The sequence below is a fragment of the Cebidichthys violaceus genome, unplaced genomic scaffold (genome assembly GCF_023349555.1).
Source record: "Cebidichthys violaceus isolate CVI_PGR_0920_01 unplaced genomic scaffold, fCebVio1.0.p SCAF_66, whole genome shotgun sequence".
In the NCBI taxonomy this organism is placed as follows: domain Eukaryota; kingdom Metazoa; phylum Chordata; class Actinopteri; order Perciformes; family Stichaeidae; genus Cebidichthys; species Cebidichthys violaceus.
The window spans coordinates 641,917-652,452 of record NW_027176883.1 but is presented as its reverse complement, the minus strand read 5'-3'; the positions used below and the strand labels follow the sequence as shown (position 1 = coordinate 652,452).

The 10,536-nt window shown below is 46.7% G+C and overlaps 2 pseudogenes; both read left to right on the top strand.

The window, feature by feature from the left end:
- The window catches only part of LOC137890547 (N-alpha-acetyltransferase 15, NatA auxiliary subunit-like), a 12,821-nt pseudogene extending 7,919 nt beyond the window's left edge, over positions 1–4,902 (top strand).
- A 700-nt stretch (positions 4,903–5,602) lies between these two features.
- Positions 5,603–9,123, top strand: LOC137890562 (ras-related protein Rab-33B-like; annotated as a pseudogene).
- Positions 9,124–10,536: the final 1,413 nt, after the last annotated feature.

The following is a 10,536-nucleotide window of genomic DNA, read 5'->3' as shown; positions in this document are numbered from 1 at the left end:
CCAACCACCACGCTGCTCTGGGTGCAGTACTTCCTGGCGCAGCACTATGACATCATTGACCAACAGACACTGGCTCTAGAGTACATCAACGCGGCCATCGAGAGCACGCCTACGCTCATCGAACTCTTCCTTATAAAAGCTAAGATTTACAAGGTAACGTACTGCACACACACACACACACACATACACGTACACGTTAACAGGAGTGCTGTTGTCGTGACTGTTGCGTTGACCTTTTTCCTGTAGCATGCTGGGAACATCAAGGAGGCCGCCCAGTGGATGGATGAGGCCCAGGCTCTGGACACCGCCGACCGATTCATCAACTCCAAGTGTGCCAAGTAAATGCTGAAGGCCGGCATGGTGAAAGAGGCCGAGGAGATGTGCTCCAAGTTCACCCGGGTGAGAGAAACCGACGAGCTGAGGAGCTGAGGGGAACGTTTGAGAACGATTGAGGCAGAATCGCACGATAAACACGAGAGAACTTCTTCGATAACGACTCGTTTTAAAGTGCATCGTATGCGGGAGTTGTGGGAATCTTAACGGGTGACGTGATCATTGAGCACATCCCTGTTTTTTGTCATTTGCTCACGCTTGCGTTTTTTTTTCTCTTTTTTGCTTGGTGAAGGAGGGAGCGTCGGCGGTGGAGAACCTCAACGAGATGCAGTGCATGTGGTTCCAGACGGAGTGTGCGCTCGCCTACAAGTCCCATGAACAAGTTTGGGGAGGCCTGAAGAAGTGCCACGAGATCGAGAGGGTGAGCCCTTTATTATCGGGGATTGTAGTTGTGTGAGACTCCGTTTTCTATCTTTTATCCAAAGTATATCTTTTCACGTCTTCCGTTCTCCCCTCTGTTCATCAGCATTTTGTGGAGATCACGGACGATCAGTTTGATTTCCACACCTACTGCATGAGAAAGATGACGCTACGCTCCTACGTGGACCTGCTGAAGCTGGAGGACGTGCTTCGGATGCACCCCTTCTATTACAAGGCCGCCGTCAGCGCCATCCAGATCTACCTGAGCCTCCACGACAATCCCCTGACCGACGACAGCAAGGAGCTGCAGGCCGACACTGGTGAGCGAGGGGGGGGGTCAAATGCCGTCTCCTAGTTATATAAAAGAGGTACACATTTCGTCCGTCGTTAACGCCTCGCTCTCTTCTCTAGCTAACCTCTCGGACAAAGAGCTGAAGAAGCTGAGGAACAAGCAGCGGAGAGCCCAGAAGAAGGCCCAGCTGGAGGAGGAGAAGAAGAACGCAGAGAAAGAGAAGCAGCTTAAGAACCAGAAGAAGAAGAAGGAGGATGACGACGAGGAGATCGGAGGACCCAAGGAGGAGCTAATACCCGACAAGCTGGTCAAGGTGAGAGAAGGAAACGTGAAGAGTCCTTAAAACTGTGGCAGTGGAACGGGTACGCATCGGCGACTAGGTGAGCCGAAGTGACTTGTGTTCCCTCTCTGTCAATTCCTGTTCACAGGTAGAAAGTCCACTGGAAGAAGCCGTCAAGTTCCTGATCCCTTCTCAAACACCTGGTCAAGGACAAAATCGACACGCACCTACTGGCCTTTGAGATCTACTTCAGGAAAGGTAGACTGACGCTTCACTGACTTCTTCTTCTTCAGTCCATGCCGTGTTGATGCTCTGTCCCTCAACGTTTCATTTCTGCTTCAATCCGATTTACAATCCGTCTCCTCTTCTTTTTTTTTTTTCTTTCAGAAAAATACCTGTTGATGCTCCAGTCGGTGAAGAGGGCGTTGGCCATTGACCCAGACCATCCGTGGTTACACCAGTGTCTAGTACGCTTCTTCAAAGGAGGTACGAGAGAGGGTTCCTCAGCGATGCCGCAGCTGTGGAATCGGCTTATGTAGTTGGTCTCATTTGAACGTGCCGTATTTATTCCTTTCTCTTACTAACTTTCTACCCACCACCTCCTCCCTACTTCTTTCCGGTGTCTGTTTTCTACATTCATTCCTCCCACAATTTGCGTCTTGAACTTCCTCTCCTCCTCCTCTCCTTCTTCTTTCAGTCTCTGAGAGCAAGGAGCTGCCGGAGGGGGTCAGGACCGTGCTGAAGCAGGAGATCACCCGGCTGTTCGGAGACAGCAACGCTATGAGCTTCAACCAGGCCTACCTCACCAAGCACTCGAACTCCATACCGCACCGACTGGCTGGTAGGACACACACACACACACACACACACACACACACACACACACACACACACACACACACACACACACACACACACAACACACACACACACACACAATGTGCATGGTAAATGAGACGGGGGTCTGGGTTTCAAGGTGTCTAGAGAGCGCTGCAGACCTCCACCACGCACTGAGGACAGTCTGATCTCGACACAACACGGGAAAGAAATGCTCTGGATTTGTAACACGAAACAAAAGGAGTGCATGATTACAAAACGGAGCGTGGTGCAATTATCGTTTGGTCTCCATTAGCTTGTTTTCATAATTGTTGAAAAGCCCAAATCGTAATTGAAAAATTGAGATAAATCTCCCAGACCTAGATAACGGGAAAACCTCTCCATCGCCCTGGAGCTGGCGGCTGGATGTTGTAGCCGTAGAAATCATTTGTTTCCATTTATTTCTGATGTATAGAGTTGAGATTCACCTTCATACGTCTCTGAACTTACTCGCTCCCCTGAGTCACAGCGACTATTCGGTTCTCTCTTTCTCAAAATATTTTCACATACCGTAAAAAAAACCCAAAAACAATCTTTCTTCTCCAACTCCTGTTCCTGCTGTAGTTCAGACTCACGGACTCTGTTCTCTCCCTCTTGCAGCCGCTAAGATGATGGTGTATCTGGACTCATCGACAGAAACCAAGGCAGCCGAGCTGGCCACCGCACTAGATGAGTCGCTCAACAACAGAACCATACAGGTATTCACGCAGTTATGCAAATGTCGTGCTTCTCTGTGAAGGTTAAGCGGCTCTGTCGACGGATCGGGTTTTGAGTCCGACTTCAAACGAACACATTTAGTGAGATGCGGAGACCGAACGTGGGGTTTTTGTTCCTCTTCCCCTCTTCAGATCTGCACAGAGGTCCTGGAGTGTCTCCGGAGCGCCGTGCTGGGCGACTGCAAGGAGCGCGCCGAGTCGTACCGCGCCGAGTGTTACAAGCTTTACCCGTACACGCTAGCTTTCACGCCTCCGGGATACGAGGAGAACGCCAAGATCGCCAACGGAGACGTTTCCACGGAAACGGAGGAGCTAGCCAACGAGATGTGAGCGCGACGGGAAAACAACGGCGGACGAGAGAAGGAAATTGGGCCGAGCGCGGAGCCTTGTGGTACGCCTGGCAGCCATTTTGTAAGAGCCAGACACAGGGGGAAGCGAAAAATGGGTGTTTTTTCGTTCTTTGGCTCAGCTTAATCGGGTCTGTCCTGGCATGGCTTGGCTCTCTCCCACATGGTGGAAATCAGGACTGTGTGTGTGTGTGTGTGTGTGTGTGTGTGTGTGTGTGTGTGTGTGTGTGTTGAGAGCATGTGTGCGGTTTGTGTATATTTGTGGGAAAGAGGAGGAGGGGGGGGGGGGATAACGGAATGGCCATTTTACTTTTTTTTTTTTAATAAAGCCAACAACCGAGCTGAAAATGAAAACAAACAAACAGTTATTGGCAAACTGTGACGGACTGACACGGGACTGTCTGTTTCCTCGGAGACGATCAACAACAGTGACAATTCTGACACAAGCCTATCACACACTGCGCTCCCCCTTATTTTAAAAAAGAAAAAGAAAAAAGCTAATTTAAATGATCATAGGACGCGACTGTCACCGGGGGACGGGACACTGAGCTGAGCAGGAGGAGGAGTTAGTGAGGATCCAGCAACCGTGGTGTGTGTGTGTGTGTGTGTGTGTGTGTGTGTGTGTGTGTGTGTGTGTGTGTGTGTGTGTGTGTGGGTGTGGGTGTGTGTGGGTGTGGGTGGGTGTGGGTGGTAGGTATCTACATGTGGCGGGGAAGTGTGTGTGTGAGTGTGTGAGTGTGTGAGAGCAAGGCTCGATCTCTGCAGGCGTACGGCACGAAGAACGTTTCCTCACACGTGAACAGTTTCTTTTTTGTCTTGTCCCCCCCCCCCCCTCCTCACAGTTCCTGGTTAAACTTTGGAATATGTAATCCTCTTGTCTGTTTAATATGGAGCACCGTGTAGCACAGATTTAAAAACTGTAAAGGTTGTGTGATGTGCGCCATTTCAAGTACAGTGATTCTCTTTAACATTTTTACATAATCCTGAGAGAGCTGGATAGATCTAAGCAATACCGTAGACGCCTCCCTGTCCCACGTGGAGCAGCGAGACTCCTCCTCCTCCTGATGATCGTTTCTACATCCGGTTCTCCTGGCAAGAGTCACTTTGTGTTGTCGTCACTTGTTAGAAATGATTTTATCTGCATGTACACGGGGGGGGGGGGGGGGGGTCTGCTCTGATGGTGTGAAGTAGGATGTTTCCGCTCTTGAGAGGCTCTTTGCTCATTTTAACGGCTCCTCAAAAAAAGGTCACAGTTCAGCGTCCAAAGCCCCAATGCCCGAAGTGACGGAAAGGTAAAAGTTATACGGCGAGCGTCTGTTTTATTTTCTCCACCCCCCCCCCCCCCCCCCCCCCCCTTTTCCCCCCAATAATCTATTTTCTTCCCTGTTTTCCTCTAATTTGGGTTCTAATGTGAAAGGTGAAATCTGAGACGGCGATGTATGATATCTCTGGATTTTTGTATTAAAACCAAACGAAAGAAAACATTTTATTTCTTTTCATCTGTATGTTGAAATTCACTGTTGAGCTGCTCGGATGTAGCCGCTGTATATAAAATACAGTTTGTTAGTTCAATATGGATTTGTTATTAAATAAATAAATAAAATCTAAGCCAGAGTTGGTTCACGTCGAACTAAACCAGATTCTTGTAGTTTACGTTTCTGCAATATTTCCAATATATGAAGATGTGAGGTAAATATGACGATCCACCAGCAGGGGGCAGCAGCAGCCCGTCACACTGGCGGGTCAGGTGAGAGGATGAGGGAGCTGCTGTCATTTTAATAAAGTTCTATTCTGTAACAAACTGCACATATCACACACAGGCAGACGATGAGAAAACCCATGAAAATGAATAAGCCTGCATAAAAGATTAAATCATTTGTAATTGTATATCTGCATCCATACTTTACAGGCAACACGTGACCTTTTTATTGGTTTTAACTGATTAACATAAAAAGCATATAATAAATACATTGTGATCTATGTCATGTCTATAAAAGAATGCAAACATATTTTGTACAATAAAACTATAGCAGTTATGTCTAAGTTATTAAATATTGTATTTTAACTAATTAAAAGGTAGAGGGTTACAAAAACATGTTTTGAGAGGAATCCGTATTTATCAGCCTATAAACTTGACTGCTGCTCGTCATTTACCCCCCCCCCCCCTCAGACACCAATCACCACCATGCTGTCAAATGCAACGCCAGACTCCCTCTCCTCCTCCCATTCACGCGGATCAGCAGCGCGAGGAGTTTTTCCCAAGGAGCGTTTGGGTGGAAACGTTCCAATAAAAAAAACACCTAAAGAAAGTGTTTCCTCCCAGAAGTCTCAGCGCGCGTTCAGACCTGCAGCTTCATTAGAAACGTCCCTCGGAGATAAAGTTTTGTGCGCTTTTGTTTCCTCGTGTATTTACTGTGACCCGACGGGGACGAATGGAGTCATCTCTCGAGTTTTCCACCTCTTTGGGCAGCGTGTTGACTCGCTGCGGACCTTCAAAGTGCTGGTGATCGGAGACTCCGCGGTGGGGAAGACCTGCCTCACACACCGACTCTGCGCCGGAGAGTTCCCCGGCAGAGTGGAGGCTACCATCGGGGTGGACTTCCGCGAAAGACAGCTGGAAATCCACGGAGAGAAAATTAAGGTAACTGGTGAAGTGTTCATTCATCAATTAAAAGAACAAGAAGCGGTGGACACATTAACAGGCTCACTGTGCGCAGGACTGTGCCAAAATAATAGTTTTACGCACAGCCTGTTGGAAATCAACTGGTTGATAATGTTGGTTCTTTTAGGTTGAATGTTAATCCCTCATTGTCACAGTGGATCCAGTGCTCTTCATGGGCCCAAGTCACCCGACTAATCAGCCTGGACATCATAATAATCCTGCTTTTGTGCCTTTTTAACCGTGACTTTATCATGTTTTTATACTGCGTTTTTAGTAATGCCCCTCACTGCTCTGTGTCTCTGCTGACTTATTTCTCCCAGACTGAATGACTGAGAATTCTCTGGCATAAAAACCAACAGAACCAATGCAGCCCGCACGTCTCTGTGAACGTTACATGCTTGATTCTAGCGGCATGTTAACTGTTGAGCCTCTTGCAGCAAATTCAGATCAGAATTATTTTTTTTTTTTTTAATTCCTGAAGTTTGGGGACAAGTTTGAATTTGAACCCCATGGTGGGAAGACATGTGAGGGTCTCGCATGTTTATGCGATGACTCTATCTTAAATCTGTGGGTGTCGGTTGGTTTGTGCTATTTCTATTTCCTGAGTGTTTTGAAACGACCACATGACAGAGGAAGTGTCTGTCAGTGGTGACAGTGGATTTGTTAAAGGGTAGACGAGATTTCAAACTTTTTTTTTGTTTGTTCCTGTTATCAAATTGACAGTCTTTTGTTCAAGTTAAAGGTGCAATGTGTGCGATCTGACTGCACGCTCCAAACAAATAGGGGGCAGCGTTTCACCTTTTTACTACAGTCTAAATGTACAGGCGTCAGTTACAGCACAAATTCAAACTACTAACTCACAGCAGGTCAAGAATGCTTTGGGACGAAATGAAAAATACGAGTTTTCTGATTTCTGCCAATAAACAAACTATCAAACCTTACTTCCAATGCGACGACGCCTCGGGGGGGGGGGGGCGTCTCTACTTCTTCGTCCTCTCATGTTGGACGGCGGGCAGACTGGACGCTGCAGTGACTCGCTATCGCCTCTCGAGGTACGAGCGGTATTACAAGTCGGGACGAGCCGAGGCTAGCTGGTTAGAATGCTCACTTCAGCAGATATCTCTGCAACACAATCTGAAGACGTCTCTGACGTAACGTCAACGCTGTCGCTTCTTCACATTCTGTTGATGTTTGTTCATTATTTGTGTTAAACTAAACGTTGGGCCAGATCTTACACATTGCACCTTCCGAAACATCTTGGTTTCCTACAACGTAAGTGGATGTTGGATCAAGTGTTTTCTTTAATGAAAAGTAACTTAATCATTTAATCAGAGCGGTTTATGAGACTTCAAGTCAATCTCAAGTCCCAGATCGCATGTCCTCGTAAGATTAATCAAACTGTTACAAATCCTCTGTCTTCCAAGCGCTAATGAGCGACTCGGCATCTGAAGAGTTTAATTTCAAATTTGTGTTTACAGGTTTCATACAAAGTCCCTTTTGATCATCGTAGAATACATCAAGTGCACTTAATGTCTTCAAGGACAGAGAGATCTGAGTCATGATGATCACATCAACTTGTTTATTCCTTTTCTTTGTTTCCCCTCAGTGATGATTCACTTAGCGTGTGTGTGTGTGTGTGTGTGTGTGTGTGTGGGGGGGGGGGGGGGGGGTGGTATTTCAACACATGATTTCTTTTTGCCTTGCGTGTCTTCCCTCTCATTCGTTTCCTCTTTGTCACTCTTTTTTTTTTTGTCTCCGCCACCTCGTCATCGTCCCCAGCTCCAGCTGTGGGACACGGCAGGACAGGAGCGTTTCCGTAAGTCCATGGTGCAGCACTACTATCGCAACGTCCACGCCGTGCTCTTCGTGTACGACGTCACCTGCCCCGCCAGCTTCAGCAGCCTGGCGGCCTGGATAGAGGAGTGCAGGCAGAACTCCCTCGGGCAGGAAATCCCACGGTAGTGTGCCGGTACTCACTCTAAGAACTCTCCCCAGGAGGACACGACCGAAAAAAATATACCAGCCAATTACTTACACTGAGACAATTATTTAGTTTCCTGAAAATGTCTGTTTTAAATCATGCATTATCTTATTTGATTCCTGCTAATTTGCATACGTTAAACACAGTTTGGTGTTTGAAAGTGTTACTGGAGTGGAGGTTTTCTGGATTTTCAAGGCACTACACATGAATTTGGTAAAAAAAATAATGAATAGTTGATTACTTGTTGTTGTTGTTGTTTAAATATGCAAATGAGGCATTATCTAATACTAACTTTTGGTGAATTTAGGAGAAATCTATACGCGCAAATAGACAAAGTAGCAAACTAAACACCTGAAAGTGTATTTTGGATGTTTTCTTCACTCGTCTGAAAGAAGACCCAAATTTGACCAGTGCAAAAAATGTGTTTTCCTCTAAATCGCATCAAACCTTTCTACTTGAGTCAACGTCCTACGACCATATTACTCTTTTGTGCAACTCTTAATATCGTCCTCCTTCTGCCCGTTCTCCTCGCAGGTTCCTGGTGGGCAATAAGAGCGACCTCCGCGTCCCCGGCGGGACCGACGGCCAGGTGAGCCAGGAGCAGGCGACGAGCTTCGCCAAAGCCCACGGCATGATGTGTTTCGAGACGTCCGCCAAGAACCCGCCAAAGAAATGCGGGAGCGGTCGCACCCGAGGCGACGGGGAGGGGCTGTATCGGCAGGATGAGGTGGAGGACATTGTTGTTGCTGTTGGTGCCAAACTGAAGAGACAGAAGAAACCCGCAGCAGCAAACGCCTCGATGCACGGCTCCTTTAAAGTCCTGAACAAGAAAAGACCCGAGAAGGAGCTGTGGACCTGCTGCTGAGAGACGGAGGGAACCGTTGGCCTTTTCAGATGGAAGAATGTGACGTTTTTAGCTCGTGTGTGTGTGTGTGTGTGTGTGTGTGTGTGTGTGTGTGTGTGTGTGTGTGTGTGTGTGTGTGTGTGTGTGTGTGTGTGTGTGTGTGTGTGTGTGTGGATAAGAGAATTACCGTACTGTGCATGATGTTAATATTTGACCATAACTACAAATCTTTTTACATTTGAAATATATTCCTCCAACACTGAACTTTAATATTTTATAAATATGTGAGGCGTCCTTCTTGGAAATTGTCTGTGTATATTTGTGATCTTCTTGTTTTACAATTGCTGCAAAATAAAATTCTGTGAATGTGAACGTTATCATCTGTACCCGGGTAACTTTAGTACAGTGGTGTTGATCTAATCCTCGGCTGTTTTAGGGCGTCCAGATGGACGGCACATCACAGCCGCCACGCACCAGTGTCTTGTGCGTGAGCAGTGTGGGCGTCGTGTATCACATGTGTTGTGTGATTTTGTGTCTAATCGATGATTCAGAAGGCGTCACATGATGCGGGGCAAAACCTCTTCTGCTCAATGGTCAAGACAATCGTAGATCCTGCAACACACCGGTGTGTGTGTGTGTGTGTGTGTGTGTGTGTGTGTGTGTGTGTGTGTGTGTGTGTGTGTGTGTGTGTGTGTGTGTGTGTGTGTGTGTGTGTGTGTGTGTGTGTGTGTGTGTGTGTGTGTGTGTGTCACAGTGGTGCGACATTCAACAGCCAACTGATAGATGTCTTACTCTAGACTCAAGAAAGACGGTAACTGGAGGAGAGTATCTTTTATATTTTTCTAAATTTGCTTTTACACAATTTTTTTTAAATAACATAAAATTTAGCCACTAAATAAGTTGGAAAAGTGAGGAAAAGAAAAGCCATGGTGTAGAAATAAAAATTCTCTGTTTTGCTGACGGCTACATAATGTCTGAAGCTTGTCTTTGTAGAAGCAGAGTAGGGATTTCCAGCACAACTTGACTTACTGCTAAAGCGCACAAAGAACGGATCAAATCTAAAGCTTATGTTTGAACGCCTGAAAATATTGTCAAACTAATTTTAATTCAAAAGCCACAGATTACAGCCCAATTCAATCTCAACTGGGCTGGACCAGTACAACCTTTGCATGTTGATAATTAATGGCTGATTTTTGGGTTACGACTTAAAAACAGACTGTTTCCTCAAACCTGCTTCATTTATCTTCTCTGTTCTCAGTCGTCCGCGCAAGTTCTTGCATCTTTTGCCGCGGAGAGTCCGATAGTGGCGCCAAATATTACATTCCTTGAGCCCTGACAGGTGCTGTGACCCACGAAGCACACCGACTTCCCATTTTCCTCTGTGCAGAAACAGGAACCGGTCCGTTGTTCATGGAAAAAACTCTGTGCTCTGTGTCCACCTTTTTGAGCGACATTTTCCACCGGTTGCCCCTGAATATAAACGGTATAGCTCCCGCTTGACAGAGGTGTCACATAGCCTGCATGTAAACAGGGTGGATCTATAATAGTCCAGCGCAGGACCTGCTGCTCTTACTGGCACAGCTTGACCCCTACTGGACAAACAGGAATAGCAGTGCATTTTACTGAAAGATTGAAATGAATGACACTCCCTGCTCCTGACAGATGAAGCGTACATAAATGAGCATTCCACTACTTTCACACGACACTGTGAAAACAGATGTGCGCCTCTGGAGGAGCTCTAAGTGAAACAGTAATCCCTGAAGATGTCAGAGAGGTTAGACACGG